Genomic DNA, 16,899 nt, shown 5'->3' on the forward strand with positions numbered 1-16,899 from the left:
TGATATCAAGCCACCCGACATGCCCCTGGATAACGAGCACGCGTAATCGAAAGCATAATTTCCCCATATCGATTTAATTCTAAAAAGTTCCAACCTGGTCATTTTCGACTCCTGAATTCCTTAGAATTGAACGTTATTTGCAAAACACATTTCTTTAACCCAAACCCTTTTAGACCTCTTACATCGAGCTTCTTACATCGAGTTCGAACAAGCTCACGAGTCTAATTGAACGTTTTATTTATATCCATTAAATATTAATTTTATAAAATATAATATATATATAGTTATATAATTATAATTATAATTATAATTATAAGCTAGGTTGCAAACTTCGCTATTCGAGAATTAATCGGTCGAAACTTTTGAAGGAGTAATCGGCAATTCAGGAATTAATCGGATTGTACTATATACATTTAAATATTAAATTTCAAAAATATTTGTGTGAATATGGATAAAACATAAACATAAACTACAAAATAATTGTCTTTTGTTCAAAAACTCTAAAGTTCTATTTTAAATTCATGTTAAAATGCTGATCAATTTTGACTTTGACCGGATTTGATTACCAAATTTGATTTTCACCCATCGATCGACGTTGACCAATTAATGAAATGGATTTTAAAAAATCGGAACGGGCTACTCTTAAAAATCATTAATTGAAGATTAATCGGCGAGTAATCGAGTTTTTTACAACAGTAATTATAAGTACTGTATAGTTATATAATATATAATATATAAATGAGTTGACTCGACCTAATTTCAAGTTTGTCTATTTTCAAACGAGTTGCGCTAGAACTCGAACTCTTTGAATATCAAACGAGACAAGCTCGAACTCTACTCGACTTGAATTTGACTCGTTTACAACCCCCAGTTCATTAGATTCAAAGGGTAAGTAACCGGTCTTTGATCTAAGGGAGAAAATTTTAAAATAGAAAGTATTGAGTTAAGTCAATATTTTTTCAAATATTAAATATTGTATTGAGTTGATTATGTCATTGGTCCCCGTGATTTACTCAAAATTATACCAGTAGTCCTTTACTTTTTAATGTTATACCAATAGTCCCCGAAATTTGATAAATGTACGATGATGGTCTTAAACCTTGTTGGTTAAGATTCAAAACATAATATTCAAAAGTTAATCACTTTGTTTTGATGATGACACACAAGAACCTGGTAATTAATCATATGTAGGACGACACGAGTTCATGAGCCTAAACTATCTCTAGCAAAAGACCAATACTTAAGTAATTATCTTGGGAAAAATGCTACACGGCTGCACCACGGTCGACCGTGACACCAACCGTGTGTGTCCTGCACCAACGAGTTCAAGCTTTTCTAAAACTGTAAACCTACGGCTGACTTCACGGATGATCGCAGCCCGACCGTAGTTTTCTCTGTTTCAAATCTTGACCAAATAAAGTTTGACTAGTTCCCGGCATCTATAATTTACAAAACCTTTTTTAACATGCTTATAATAGTTTCCCTCTTTGATCTAAAAAGAGTTTTGAACCAAAAAATTTTAATTTTCACTAATCACACCTAATGACATCTTAATGACAATTTAAGCTTGATTTAGGCTAAAACACTCAAGTGTCATATCTCCTTACCCCAATACATAGTATCATTTAAACATACTAATAATGGTCATTAAAGTCCCAATTAAAGAGTTGCTCTCCCATTAGCTCTATGTATCATTATTTGTATAAGAATGTAATTAGTTCAAGTCTAGTCAAGATATAACAAGAATCATTGTGTTTAAAATAGATTCAAACTAGTTCATTTAAGTTGTAATAATGTTCTAAAGGGCAAGATACTCCCATAAGCTAAATGACAAGTAATTAAGAAAGGTTGATGAAGCTTTTGGAAGATAATGGTTTGTCAAGAGACAAAAATCTGCAATTACCTCTTTTGGTAATCAATGACAAATGGTCAAAGATTGAAGACTTTCTTCTTTAGAGGACATATCAACTTCCAAGCTTATGTCCAAAACATAAAGGGTAATGAGGATAATTTCAGAAGTAATTGGCCTCTAGTTGCAGCTATTCAACAAGGGAAAATGACAGTTTTCAAAGGACAAAAACGGCCATAAGAATCAGATGTCAGAGGTACACGGTCGAACCACGGTCGACCGGGCAGTGAGCCGTATGACTTTCAGGCAGATTTCTCTTTCCTATAAAAGCCAAGCCTTGAAGCATTTGAAGACTCACCTCTTGCACTCATATTTTCTCATACTTACTGATATCATTCTTATACTTAATTTGTAATCTTTTAGAGTGATTCTAGCAAGAGTACTTGTAAGCTTAAAGTTGTAAGTTTACTTGTAAACTATCTTCTTAAAGGGATCTAGAGGATAGTTGTATTTTCACTAGGATAAGTTCATTGGGATCTTGTAGTAAGAGCTATAGGTGTTTGTGAAGTCTTCAAAGGGATGTAAGAGTTCACAAGGTGCGGCTTATCGAAGTACTAGTGTTGTATCCGGACACTCCACCGAATTTGGAGTATCATAGTGAAGAAAAATCTCAATTCTTAGAATTGAGGAGTGGATTAAGGAAGATTAGTTAACATCTTCCCAAACCACTATAAATCGTTGTGTTTGTTCTCTCTTCCCTTATCTTTTACTTACAATTTAACATATATTTGTGTTGCTAGCATTATTAGAGAACAAACATTTCAAATCACACTATATCAAGTTCAAGTTCAAAAAAACGCTAAAGAAATTTTTTAAAAATCGACTAAGTAACTATTCACCCCCTCTAGTTATTTACAATTGGTATCAGAGCGGTTACTCTAAACATTTTGTCAAAAATTACTAATTTGAAATAAAAACTAATTTTTGCAAATCTTAGAGTTTAAGATCATGGAACAAAAATTTGAGAACTTGAACTATAGTGAAGGATGTTCCATGCAAAGACCTCCACTTCTTGAAAGTGAAGGATTTTGCTATTGGAAGCATTGATTTGAAACATATGTCTGTTCCAAAGATATAGACTATTGGAACATTATTACTAAAGGTGATCATGTTCCATTTAAGGTTAGTGATGATAAGAAAACTAAAATATATATACCCGAAGAAGAATGGACTAAGGAACATAAGATAGAAGTAGGCAAAAACTATGAGGCTAAAATGATCATTTTTAATGCATTGCCTAGGAAAGAATATGAGAGGGTTTTTATGATGGGTAGTGCTAAGGAAATTTGGGATAGTATCATGGTTACTCATCCTGAAAACCCACAAGTCATAGAAAATAAAGTAGAATTGCTTATAACTAAATATGAACAATTTGCTATTGAAGATTATGAAAAAATAGATAGTGCCTACACTAGATTTAACAATATTTGTTTAAGTTTGAAAGCTCTGGGTACAACTTACACGGATAAGCAATATGTTCGTAAGTTCTTAAGGGCTCTACCATCAAGATGGAGACCAAAGGTGACGGCAATTGACGAATCAAAGAATCCAGAAAAGCTAACTCTAGATGAACTCATTGGAAATCTCAAAGTACATGAGGTCATCCTAGATAAAGATGATGAGTTAGAAAAGGCCAAGAGAGAAAAGAACAAGTCAATCGCTCTAAAGGCTAAGATTCATGATGAATATGACATTGATGATGACGATGATGATATTCTCAATGATGATGAGCAACTCGCATTTATTGTTCGCTCATTTAAGAAAATCTATCAAGACCGGGAAACCAAGTTCGCCCTCCGATGGAACAAAGGAAGACGCCATTCGATCCCAAGAAAAAGTTTGTACGAAAATGTTTTGGGTGTGGTGATCCAAATCACTTAATAAGTGAATGTCCTAAAAGAAAGAATGAAAAGGCCTTTCTTGGAGGTGCGGGGGATGATGAAGAAAATGACACTCAAGAAGAAGGAAAGGAAACGTGTCTCATGGCCATTGACATACCAAGTGATGACGACAAAGGATCACAAGTCGGACAAACCGACAATGAGGTACTTCGAAATTCCTTTGAGTTTAGTATTGACAACTTTGCTAAATTGTGTACCTTGAGTAGTAAAGTAAGTGACAGAAACACAAGTCTAAAGGAAGAAAATAACTTGCTTAGGTTAGAAATCTTACAACTTAAAGAAAGAATATCTAACTCACAAGAATGTCTTACATGTGATGACTTAAAACATGAAAACTATGCATTGAACAAAACTAACAAACTACTTGAAAATAAAATTAAGTTTTCAAAATATGACGGGAGTAGTAAAGTGTAAGAAAATATTTTAAGTGTTCAAAAATCAACAAATGACAAACAAGGGCTAGGATACAAGAAAAATACTCTTGAAACAAAATCATCCAAACATAAGCCAATAGTGTTTGTTAGACCTCAAGTAGTAGAAACACCAAAACCAAAGGCCTTTATAACCAATCAAGTTAAGACAAGAGGAAAAGAAATCAAATCATTTGCAAAAAATTCTTCAAGAAAAATGATTAATCAAAACTCTAAAAATAGAGTCAAAACTAAAAGGAACAACAAAATTAAAATTGTTAAGAAATGGGTTAGAGTATGAATCTTTAATGCTAATCATCCCGGACCCAACAAACATTGGGTACCAAAGTTATTGATTAATCAAATGTAGGTTGATGTGTGTGAGGTGTAGTACGAAATAGTTATATTTTTATTGCGAAATACTATTAAATATGCTACAATTTTACACAAGTTATTTATTTATTTATAGAATGGGATATACCTAAACCTTTCTACAACACTTATAGGCAGTGTACCTAATCGTAGAGTAGTGTAGTTTTTAGTAAGTCCGGTTCGTTCCACAGGGATACAACTAAATTTAATGCTATATTTATTTTAAACTATACTTGTATAAATATATATATATATATATATATATATATATATATATATATATATATATATATATATATATATATATATATATATATATATATATATTATAAAAGGGGGTTTTTTCCATTTAATGACCGGTTTGTCGATTTTATGTCTTAAGTCGCAATTAAAACCTAATGTAAAATATTAAATATACAAATGACTTAATTTAAAGCGTAAAGTAAATAATGATAATAAAAGTGAGATAATTTAAAGTGCGATAAATAAAATGACGATAAATAAAATTACAATAATTAAAAGTACGATAATTAAAGGTGCGATGAGATATAAAATAAAGGAATTATGCTTATTTAAACTTCCGTAATCATGATGTTTGACGTGTTGATTTTAATTTATTACCATGGGTTAATTGTCGTTTGTCCTGAATTATTCGATATGTCCATCTGGTTTTTGTCCATAACAGTCCATCAGTCATAAATATAAAGTGCGAGTGTCCTCGTCAAATTATCCTTATACCCGAAGTCAAATATTCCAACTAATTGGGGACTTAAACTGTAATAAGGTTTTAATACATTGTTAATGATTACACCAGGTTATCGACTGTGTGCAATCCAAGGTTTTAATACTTTATTAACAATTACACCAAGTGTCCTTGTATGTAATCCACCCCTGTTTTAATGACTCCATTGACTATTAATCCATCCCCGTGTCCGAATAAATGAACGATTATTAGTATTTATAAATATCCCGCCCATCGTATCCGATCGAGTGTATGTGGTTATTTATAATTACCTCAAATTGTAAATCTCTATATTAAATTAACGAACTATCATTGCGTTAAACAAATATAAAGCCCATTAATAGCCCATAGTCCAATTTCCACAAGTGTCGGTCTTTTGTCCAAACCCCAATTATGGTACAAAGACCAATAACCCCGTCTTTAATATTTAGTCCAACATCATGATTACTTTGGCTTAAATAAGCATAATAATAACTTAGCTACTGATGTTAAAGTAGAGGGGTACGAAATAGTTATATTTTTATTACTAAATACTATTAAATACGATACAATTTTACACAAGTTATTTAATTATTTATAGAGTGGATATACCTAAACCTTGCTACAACACTTATAGACAATGTACCTAATCGTACAGTAGTGTAGTTTTTAGTAAGTCCAGTTCATTCCGCAGGGAGCTAGCCAAGTTTAACGCTATATTTTTAAACTATATATATATATATATATATATATATATATATATATATATATATATATATATATATATATATATATATATAAGTCGTATTATTATTATTATAAAAGGGGGTTTTTACCATTTAATGACCGGTTTGTTGATTTTATGTCTTAAGTCGCAATTAAAACCTAATGTAAAGTATTAAAAATAAATATAACTTAATTTAAAGCATAAAGTAAATGACGATAATAAAAGTACGATAAATTAAAGTGCGATAAATAAAATGACGATAAATAAAATTGCGATAATTAAAAAGTACGATAATTAAAAGTGCGATAAATAAAATGACAGTAAATAAAAGTGCTATGAGATATAAAATAAAGGAATTATGCTTATTTAAACTTCGTAATCATGATGTTCGACGTGTTGATTTAAGTTTATTATCATGGGTTAATTGTCCTTTGTTCTGGATTATTCAATATGTCCATACGGTTTTTGTCCATAACAGTCCATCAGTCATAAATATAAAGTGCGAGTGTCCTCGTAAAATTATCCTTATACCCGAAGTCAAATATTACAACTAATTGGGGACTTAAACTGTAATAATGTTTAATACATTGTTAATGATTACACCAGGTTATCGACTGTGTGCAATCCAAGGTTTTAATACTTTATTATCAATTACACCAAGTGTCCTTGTATGTAATCCACCCCTGTTTTAATGAGTCCATTGACTATTAATCCATTCCCGTGTCCTGTCAAATGAACGATTATTAGTATTTATAAATATCCCACCCATCGTGTCCGATCGAGTGTATATGTTTATTTATAGATACGTCCAATTGTAAATCTCTATATTAAATTAACGAACTATCATTCAGTTAAACAAATATAAAGCCCATTAATAGCCCATAGTCCAATTTCTACAAGTGTCGGTCTTTTGTCCAAACCCCAATTATGGTACAAAGCCCAATTACCCCGTCTTTAATATTTAGCCCAACATCATGATTACTTCGGCTTAAATAAGCATAATAATAACTTAGCTATGAGACATTAATTTAAAAAGGTTGAACATAACTTACAATGAGTATTAATCGCGTAGTGTTACACGGACAGAATTTCGACTTACAAACTTACAACATTCGCCACTATAACCTTATTATTATTAAACTTAAATTAAAATTAAAATTATAATATATATATATATATATATATATATATATATATATATATATATATATATATATATTTACGTATATAGAAAAGAAAGAAAAGGGGTAATGAATCGATCAAAATGTGCGGCCTTTTATATGCCCACATTTCACTGTTGAGCTCCGCGAGTGCGGAGGTTTTCTTCATCAAAGCTCCGCGAGTGCGGAGGTCTGGAATCCAGCTCATAGATCAAATTCAAAACGTGGGCTGCGTATAATTATAATATATAATAATATATATAATTAATTATATATTATATTATATTCTTGTGCATAGTTGACTTGTAATTTTTGGTCCGTTGCGTCGCTCGCTGAAAGTTGGTCATGTCTCAGTTCTAAATTTTTGAACGCCTTTTCGTATAATTTAATATCTTGTACTTTGCTTTTTGCGGCATGTAATCTTGCCATTTTTAGACGTTTCTCATTAATAATTTGAACCACTTGGATTGTACTTTGTACTTTTTAGCTTTTTGGTCATTTGCGTTTTCAATTCGTCGAATCTGTCTTTTGTCCTCACCTTTTATTATTTAAACGAATATAACTTGTAAATAGAACAATTGCAACTAAAAGCTTGTCTTTCTTGAAGGATAATGCTATGAAATATATGTTCATTTTTAGCATTATCAAATATTCTCACACTTGAGCGTTGCTTGTCCTCAAGCAATATAGAACTTGAATAAAAACATACTAGAATCACTTCTTTATTCTTCACACTTTGTACATCAGTGATTTCAATACGGCGTTATGAACAATGGTAGTAACAATGTGGTTTACAGTCCCACATGACTATAAAAATTTAGATCCTTTAGGGAAATTGGATCTTTATGAAAACATTTGATCTTTTGAAAATTCAATCTAGCTTTTACCCTAGATAAGTTTTCCGGAATAACCCTTACCGGCGTTTGCAAATTATTTTTGTGGGTTTCGTGGGTTTCAGATTTGAAAATTTTAGCTCAAAACTTATGGTTTTGTGTTACCCAATTGCTAACCTTGTATTAGGAAAGCAACACGTCCAGTATACTTGCACTGTATATTACCTTTCGGTAAACTACCGTCCGGTTATAAAGGAAAGCGTTGAACAAGCAACTGTTGAGGCAATGTCCCGTGACATGCTTTTGATTATGGTCTATATCGTGTCAGATGCAATTACTATCCTTTGTAGGAGCAATAGTAAAGATCACCCTATAGTTTTTCAGTCTGGCACAAGGTCCTGTCGTCGACCATGCTATGCAACCACCGTTCTTACGGTTGACACCCGATTTGGTTCAGGTGACCTAATGAATTCCAGATGAATTTCTAGGATTTTACTTTCAATGGTAATGAACGCATTAAAAATGGGTTTTAAGAAAACAAATCGGTTTGTAATTTGATCAAAATATTTTCTTGTTCAAGCTCGAGTTTAGATATCATCGAATTCCATGAGTTTGAATTCTCAATCTTTAAGGTCAATCTCAAGGATTGAGTAATATCAGTTTTAAAAGCTGATTTTTGATCTTTAAGGAGATTATCCTTTCTGGGGATCTGATTCATTAATCTTATAAGCTAATTTGCACGGTGCCCCCCATTGTACGAGACAGATCCTCTCATGGTTAGGATAAGTCTGACCACTTGGCGACCCTGTTTGATGATGAGGTCCGTGAATTTCCAGCTGATTTTCGAGAAAACTTTTCAAGGTTTTTCGTAGACTCTACAACTGGTCTGGACGACAACTTCCTGACCTAAATCAAGAAGCGCGTGTATTTTTCTCTCGGAAGACTTTACTTCCTTTTAAATTTCATTTATATTACAATAAACTGGGTAAAACTGATTAATATCGTCCAAAACAAAAGTATCTTCAATTATTTGTACAAAAATATGTGACATATGTTCTAAATAACTTGGTAAATTTTTCCCACACTTGGCTTTCATTTTCCTTTCTTTGCCTTTTTATTTTCCTCTATTCCATTTTAAATGAATTCAAGCGTTTTGAGTTGTTTCTCAATTTATGTCCTTTCCGAGGTAACAATAATTTCGGTGTTAACACCTAGTTTTATCGTTCATAAATATGTATAAACATGATTTTGAGTTCATTTAGTTGAAAATTTTGAAAAATTTTACTAGAATTGGGTAGTCATTATATAAGACTAGGGCTGTTCTTTATTATCAGAGAGCACTAGATTCTAATACAACTACTGCGTTACTAGTATTTTTAATGGTAACCAAGTGTTTAAATTAAAATTTTAAAAAAATCCAAAAGAATTTAACCCCTTCTCGCACTTAAGATCTTGCAATGCCCTCATTTGCAAGAAATCAGTAACAATTTAAATTATTGAGGGTGATTAGCGTAGAAAAATGATTTAATTTTACCAAAGTTTCTAAACATATTGTTGTTTGTGTTAAATGATAAATGGTGCACATCATTTGTTCATTCCTGCAGTTGTTATTTCACATATATTTTGCATATTGTCGTCAAAATTAGTTGCTTTTGCTGAACTTAATGCCAGTCTTTGAAAATGTGCTGTTTTACCCTGTTTTGTACATGAGATAAACTACAAACATATATATACATATTTTTGAAGTTGGGTATATCACCTCACATTCAAAAATTATTAAAAATCTAATAATAAAAGTTAAAAAATTATAAAAACTATTATAATATCAAAAGAAATATTAAAAGTATAAAATTACAAGTTACCAAATAAATAAAAATAGGCATAAAAGAAAATTAGGGTTGATGAGGATGGTGCCAGTAGGGATTCCATTCATAGCCGTATGTCCTGTAGAATGCTTGAGCTGGGTTGTATGTAGGGTACGGTGGTTGGGTCTGTATAGTCCAGGGAGAAAATATGGGCATTGGAGTAGGAATGTAGTTTGTATTTATGTGTGCACAATGACTTATGATTTGGTTTTGATGATACTGCCAATCTTGAAATGCTCATTGTCTAGCCATTTCATACTCATGTTGAGCCATAAAAATTTGCATTTCTGTCATCTGATTCCCCCTCCCGCATTACCTTGCTGCTGATCTCTTTCGACCTGTGGATGATGGCCATCATATGGTGCTGCAGCGTTATGTCATTTCTTTAAAACCTTAGCACCATGATATACTTTCAAACCAATTGTATCACGGGGTTCTGGTGCTGCAATTTTTAATCCCCCCTAACTTCTATTGACACCGAGATACTCAGCAATTAAAGTAACAAAGATACCACCTCCTATTATACTATTAGGCCGTATACTCCTAACCATAGCCGATAAATAATAACCCATACAATAAGGTATACTCACAGCACTCTGTGGGTCTCGAATACATATGAGATAAAATAAATCATTCTCATTTACTTTCTTTTTGTTCCCACCTCGCTGTGTAATCGAGTTTGCTAAGAACCTATGGATTACTCTTAGCTCAGCTCTATCAATATCAGTATAAGAGTTATTCCCCCCCCACGATATTGGTTATGTCTAGTCATTCTACTCCATATTCCATTCATATCAAAATTTTCATCAACCCTCCTACCATTAACTATCAACCTTTGACAATCAGTAGATGCTAGTTCCTCAGGCGTATATATACACAAAGCCTGAGCCATGTCTAGTAGAGACATATGGCGCATCACACCTCCTAATAAAAATCTAATAAAACTCCGATCGGTTAAGGTAGCTACCGATCATTTATTTCAACACTACATAATAATTCCACACACCATTCTCTATATACACGCCTACGTATATTCAACAAACGTTCCCAATCATTAAAAGTAGAATTACTATACCTTTGTGTAAGTAATTCTCTGATTGGATCGGCCAATCCTACTGTTTCTAACGGTTCCCAATCTATTACCCTGGGTACTTCAACAACATTAGACTGAAGGGTGTGCAAGTTCCTCTGATATTTTGAATAATCTATCTAATGTCTGTCAAACCTTAAATTAGGGTGTAAATCTGCCAATTCTATATTTGAATATGAAATGAATTGATGCGGTAGATTTTCTCTATATTGGTTGTTAATCTCCTATTCTTCTGCATTCTCAGGAGGAGCATTGTGAGCCTGGGATGTGGATGAAGATTCACCCCTTTCAGTCTGTAAAACACATTAAACACAATTTTTGTACATCCAAATATGCATTAGTGTTAGCAAAATCATAAATCAAAACAATCATAATGACATGTTTAATCCATATTAAACTTTATGCGCATTTTCATAATATTAACAATTCTACACTTTTACAAATAAACATATATGAAAATGTATACAATGTTCCTTAGCATTCATCTTCTAAATCATGTCAAAAATAATCATTATAGCAATTAAAAGAGTTCCAAATGGTATTCATATCAATTAAATCGAGTTCATGCATTTTTGATTCAAAAAGTCCACTTTAATACTTAAAAATCATGTTTAGGATCAAAGTTTTGATCATTTAGCAACCTAAACATGTTACACTACTTAATTAAGCATGAACCATCAACAAAATTCGGCCATAACCCATTTATGTCAAAAAGCCTCAATTTTGCTCAAGAACACGAACCCTAGATTACTCAAAATTTGAAGTTTAAGGCTTCTAATCATGTTAAATAGCATCAATCTAGGTTATACAAGCATAATACACAAACAATTTAAGCATAATTAAACTAGAAATCATCAAAATCAAATTAGGTATAAATTTATTCAAGAACACTAAAAATCCGAATTAAAGAGTATTTAGATGTAGAAATTACCGATCTCCTTGAGTCACTTCTTGGTAGGATCCTTCTCAACATGATTTTAGCAAAAAATTTGATGTTTAACGGTGAAAAATTTCGAATTGAGAGCATTTTGTGTGTGTTTTTCGCAGAAAATTGGGTGTGGTGTGTTGGGGACTGGTCTGTTCGACCAGTTAACCCCTTCTGAATTTTTATTTCTCCGCGAGTGCGGATGTTGGGTCACCCCAAACTCCGCTAGTGCGGATTTCATTTTATTTTTATATATATAAAAACCTTATACTTATAATAAAATTACTTTTAAAAATTTGTTTCTTTTAAGAGTGAGGGCGTTTCAGATCGTTCTCCTAGTTCGTCTCTCAACAAAACTTTAAAAAGCATTTGTTTTAAAAGCAAAGATTTTTGGGTTTTTTTTAATATTTTTGGCATACTTTAATTCAATATGATTAAAAATAATGATAATAAAATTTCTCGTCCCTCCCTTGGGTAAAGCAATTTCGGTTCAACGACCTAGTCTTCAACTCACGACGAATTTTAGAAATCATATTTTTAACTTAATGAAATAAAGTAAATTTTGTTTTTAAATTTACACCAAACTTAAATTTAAAATGCATAAAATTAAAAATTCATATTAATATTATTAATATTTTTATACATTAATTTTACAAACTTTATATTGAAATTATTAATTTTTTAAAATATATAAAAAAACTTAAATATATTGATTTAAAAAGATTTACAATAATAATTTAATATTTATATATTAATTTTAAAAATATGGTAAAAATAAAATTAAAATTTTTTTTGGTCTTTTATCCACTTTAATCAATCAAATATTATCAAAAATATACGCCCCTCTTTTGGATAAAGTAATTTCAGCTATTTTACCTAGTTTTACTCCTGACGAATTTCTGAAATATTTTGGATTGATCGATTAAAGATATTTATACCTTAAGAATAAACGGTAAATTTCGCAGTGATGTAATAAATTTTTGTATGATATCAATAATTTCGGTTTCGCATACCTAATTTTATTTAATATCAATTTAATACTTTATAGCGAACGATTCAGCGTTTATTATCAAAAAGTTAAAAGCAATAAATAAAAATAAAAATAAAACTGTACATACTTATCTGTGAGATAGAATTCTCAGAGATCTGCTTTAGCCGACTCATAGGAGAGTCGTGTGATTTGGTTTTCCATAGCTACATAAGCGTAACCCCGATTCTTCAATAACTTTTCTTCTAAACATATGAACGGTCCTTCTCTGCATAGAGTAACAAATTCGGTATTTGAATATGTTTGATTGTTCGAACATTTACCTTCGTGTGACCATTTTCCGCATTTATGACATCTTTCTAGGTGTCGTGCTCTTCTGTTTGTTGTGGATTTTGATTTTCCTTTACCAAAATGTGTCTTATAATGATCTTTCCAGAGTTCTTTCCTTACTTCGTCCATTTTGTCACTTATGAATGATACCAGTTCACTCGGAAAGATGTTATTATTACGTTTAGTAATCATAGCGTGTAGCATTAGACCATGGTTCAGATCAAAGGAATTCTTCTTCTCGTAGAACCTAAAAGAAATAAAAATTCAGAATGGAGGGAGAAGACTAGTTCTTTAGGGTCTGCTAGGGAAAGACCATTCGGATTCCATTCTTGGAAACTACACGAAAACAGAATATCTAACTCTAACAGAAATACATATTACCCTAAAAAAATTCGAATCTTCTCACACTTAGTTAGCTGTGGTGTCGAAATTGTGATTAACTTCATCTTCAACTTCCATTGGATTATCTATGTAATGTTTAACTCTGTGACCATTCACTTTAAATTCAATCCCATTTGAATTTATTAATTCTACTGTTCCGTATGGGAAAACTCTTTTGACTATAAATGGTCCAGACCATCTTGATTTTAATTTTCCAGGAAATAGCTTGAATCGTGAATTGAAAAGAAGAACTCTGTCTCCTTCTTTAAATTCTTTTGAATTTCGAATTCTTTTATCATGCCATTTTTTCGTTCTTTCTTTATAGATTAATGAATTTTCATATGCTTCATGTCTTAATTCTTCTAATTCGTTTAGTTGACTTAATTTTAGACGTCCGGCTTCATGTAAATCAAGATTACATGTCTTCAAAGCCCAAAATGCTTTGTGCTCAATTTCTACTGGAAGGTGACATGCTTTTCCGTAAACAAGTTTAAAAGGTGTGGTTCTAATTGGAGTTTTGTTGGCTGTTCTAAAAGCCCAGAGTGAATCCTCCAATTTCATGGACCATTCCTTCGTATTTGATCCTACGGTTTTCTCTAGAATACGTTTTAATGCTCGGTTGGTATTTTCAACTTATCCACTTGTTTGTGGATGATAAGCGGTTGAGATTTTATGAGATACTCCATATCTTTTGAGAACTTTCTCAAGTTGATTATTACAAAAATGAGTACCCCGATCACTTATTAAAGCTTTTGGTGTTCCGAACCTAGCAAAAAGACGTTTTGAGAAGTTGACTACAACTCGTGCATCGTTAGTTGGGAGAGCTTGTGCTTCCGCCCATTTAGATACATAATCAATGGCAACGAGAATGTAGAGATTATTATGAGATTTTGGAAATGGACCCATAAAGTCAATACCCCAAACGTCAAATATTTCACATACTTGAATGACATTTTGTGGCATTTCATTACGTTGACTTATTTTTTCGGACCTTTGACAAGCATCACAGGATTTACAAAGAAGGTGTGCGTCTTTGAAAATTATAGGCCAATAGAATCCAGCATCATAAACTTTTCTTACTGTAAGTTGAGGCCCATAATGCCCTCCTGTTGGTCCTGTGTGACAATGGTTTAAGATTTGACTAGCTTCATCTTCGAATACACATCGGCGTATTATTCCATCGGGATAACTTTTAAACAAATGTGCATCTTCCCAGAAATAGTGTTTTATATCACTAAAGAATTTCTTTCGTTTTTGGTACGACAACCCTTTTTCAAGGAATCCACATACTAAATAGTTTGCATAGTCTGCAAACTATGGAAAGTTATCTTGTATAGCCGATTCATTTAGAACTTCTAATTCAGGATTTTCAAGACGAGAAAGATGATCAGCGGCGAGATTTTCTGCTCCATTTTTATCTCGGATTTCAATATCGAACTCTTGTAAGAGTAAGATCCAACGGATTAATCGTGGTTTAGCATCTTGTTTTGAAAATAGGTATCTAAGAGCAGAATGGTCGGTATAGACCACCGTTTTAGCTAGAATGAGATATGAACGAAATTTGTCAAAAGCAAAGACAATAGCAAGGAGTTCTTTTTCAGTAGTTGTGTAATTCATTTGTGCTCCTTGTAACGTCTTACTAGCGTAATAGATAGGTTGAAATTCGTTTTCAATCCTTTGTCCTAAAACGGCTCCCATTGCAAAATCACTTGCATCGCACCTGAGTTCAAATGGTAGATTCCAATTTGGAGTTATCATGATTGGTGCATTAGTGAGTTTTTCTTTAAGAATATTAAAAGATTTGATGCATTCATCCAAAAAGATGAATGGAGCATCCTTTTCTAGGAGTTTATTCATAGGAGTGACAATTTTAGAAAAGTCTTTTATGAAACGTCGGTAAAAACCGGCATGCCCTAGAAAACTCCTAACTCCTCTAACATTGGTGGGATGTGGAAGTTTAGCAATTACATCTACTTTAGCTCTATCCACTTCAATTCCTTCATTTGAAATTTTATGACCAAGAACGATGCCTTCTTTAACCATGAAATGGCATTTCTCCCAATTAAGAACTAGATTTGATTACTCGCATCTAATAAGCATTCGTTCAAGATTAATTAGACATGATTCAAAAGTATCACCGAAGACTAAAAAATCATCCATGAATACTTCCATGCATTCTTCTATCATGTCGTGAAAAATCGCCATCATGCACCTTTGAAAGGTTGCAGGGGCGTTACAAAGTCCAAATGGCATGTGTTTGTAAGAAAAAGTACCATAAGGGCACGTGAATGTGGTTTTCTCTTGATCCTCGGGTGCTATTGGAATTTGAAAATATCCGGAAAAACCGTCAAGAAAATAATAGTAACTGTTTCCAGCTAACCTTTCCAACATTTGATCAATGAAAGGTAAGGGAAAGTGATATTTACTAGTGGCATCATTTAATTTTCTATAATCAATACAGACTCGCCATCCTGTTACAGTCCTAGTAGGAATAAGCTCATTTTTTTCATTTGTGATGACAGTCATGCCACCCTTCTTAGGTATGCATTGAACTTGGCTTACCCATGGACTATCAGAGATTGGATAAATTAAACCTGCATCTAGCAGTTTAATAATTTCTTTCTTAACAACATCTTGCATATTAGGATTTAGTCTTCGTTGGCGTTGCACATACGTTTTATGACCTTCTTCCATAAGGATTTTATGTGTGCAATAAGAAGGACTTATGCCTTTAATGTCATGAATTTTCCATACAATAGCTGGTTTATGAGCTTTTAGCACAGAAATGAGTTGAGATTTTTCATTTTCCGTAAGAGAAGACGATATTATTACAGGTAATTCGGATTCACCATGTAAATAAGCGTATTCCAAATGGTTTAGAAATGGCTTTAATTCTAATGTCGGTGGTTCTTCTATCGATGATTTGTATCTATATCCGTCTTCTTCTTTTAGCATTTGAAGTTCTTCTATTGTTGGTTCGTATTCATTAGCCATAAGTGCGGCTAACATTTCAGCTTTATCAATTGGTTCAGTTCCTTCTCCTAAAGAACATTCTCATGTTCCTTGTAATTCTGGAAATTCTTCTAACAATTCTGCATGTGAATCTATAGTTTGAATATAATAACATGTATCATCTGCAGATTGCGGTTGTTGCATGGCTCTATCCACTGAAAAGGTAACACTCTCGTTCTCTATACTTAGGGTCAATTTCTTACCGAACACGTCTATTATTGCTTTAGCTGTGTTTAAGAATGGTCTTCCTAATATAAGAGGAACTCGAGAATCTT

This window comes from Rutidosis leptorrhynchoides, chromosome 1, assembly GCF_046630445.1.
Source record: "Rutidosis leptorrhynchoides isolate AG116_Rl617_1_P2 chromosome 1, CSIRO_AGI_Rlap_v1, whole genome shotgun sequence".
Taxonomy (NCBI): Eukaryota; Viridiplantae; Streptophyta; class Magnoliopsida; order Asterales; family Asteraceae; genus Rutidosis; species Rutidosis leptorrhynchoides.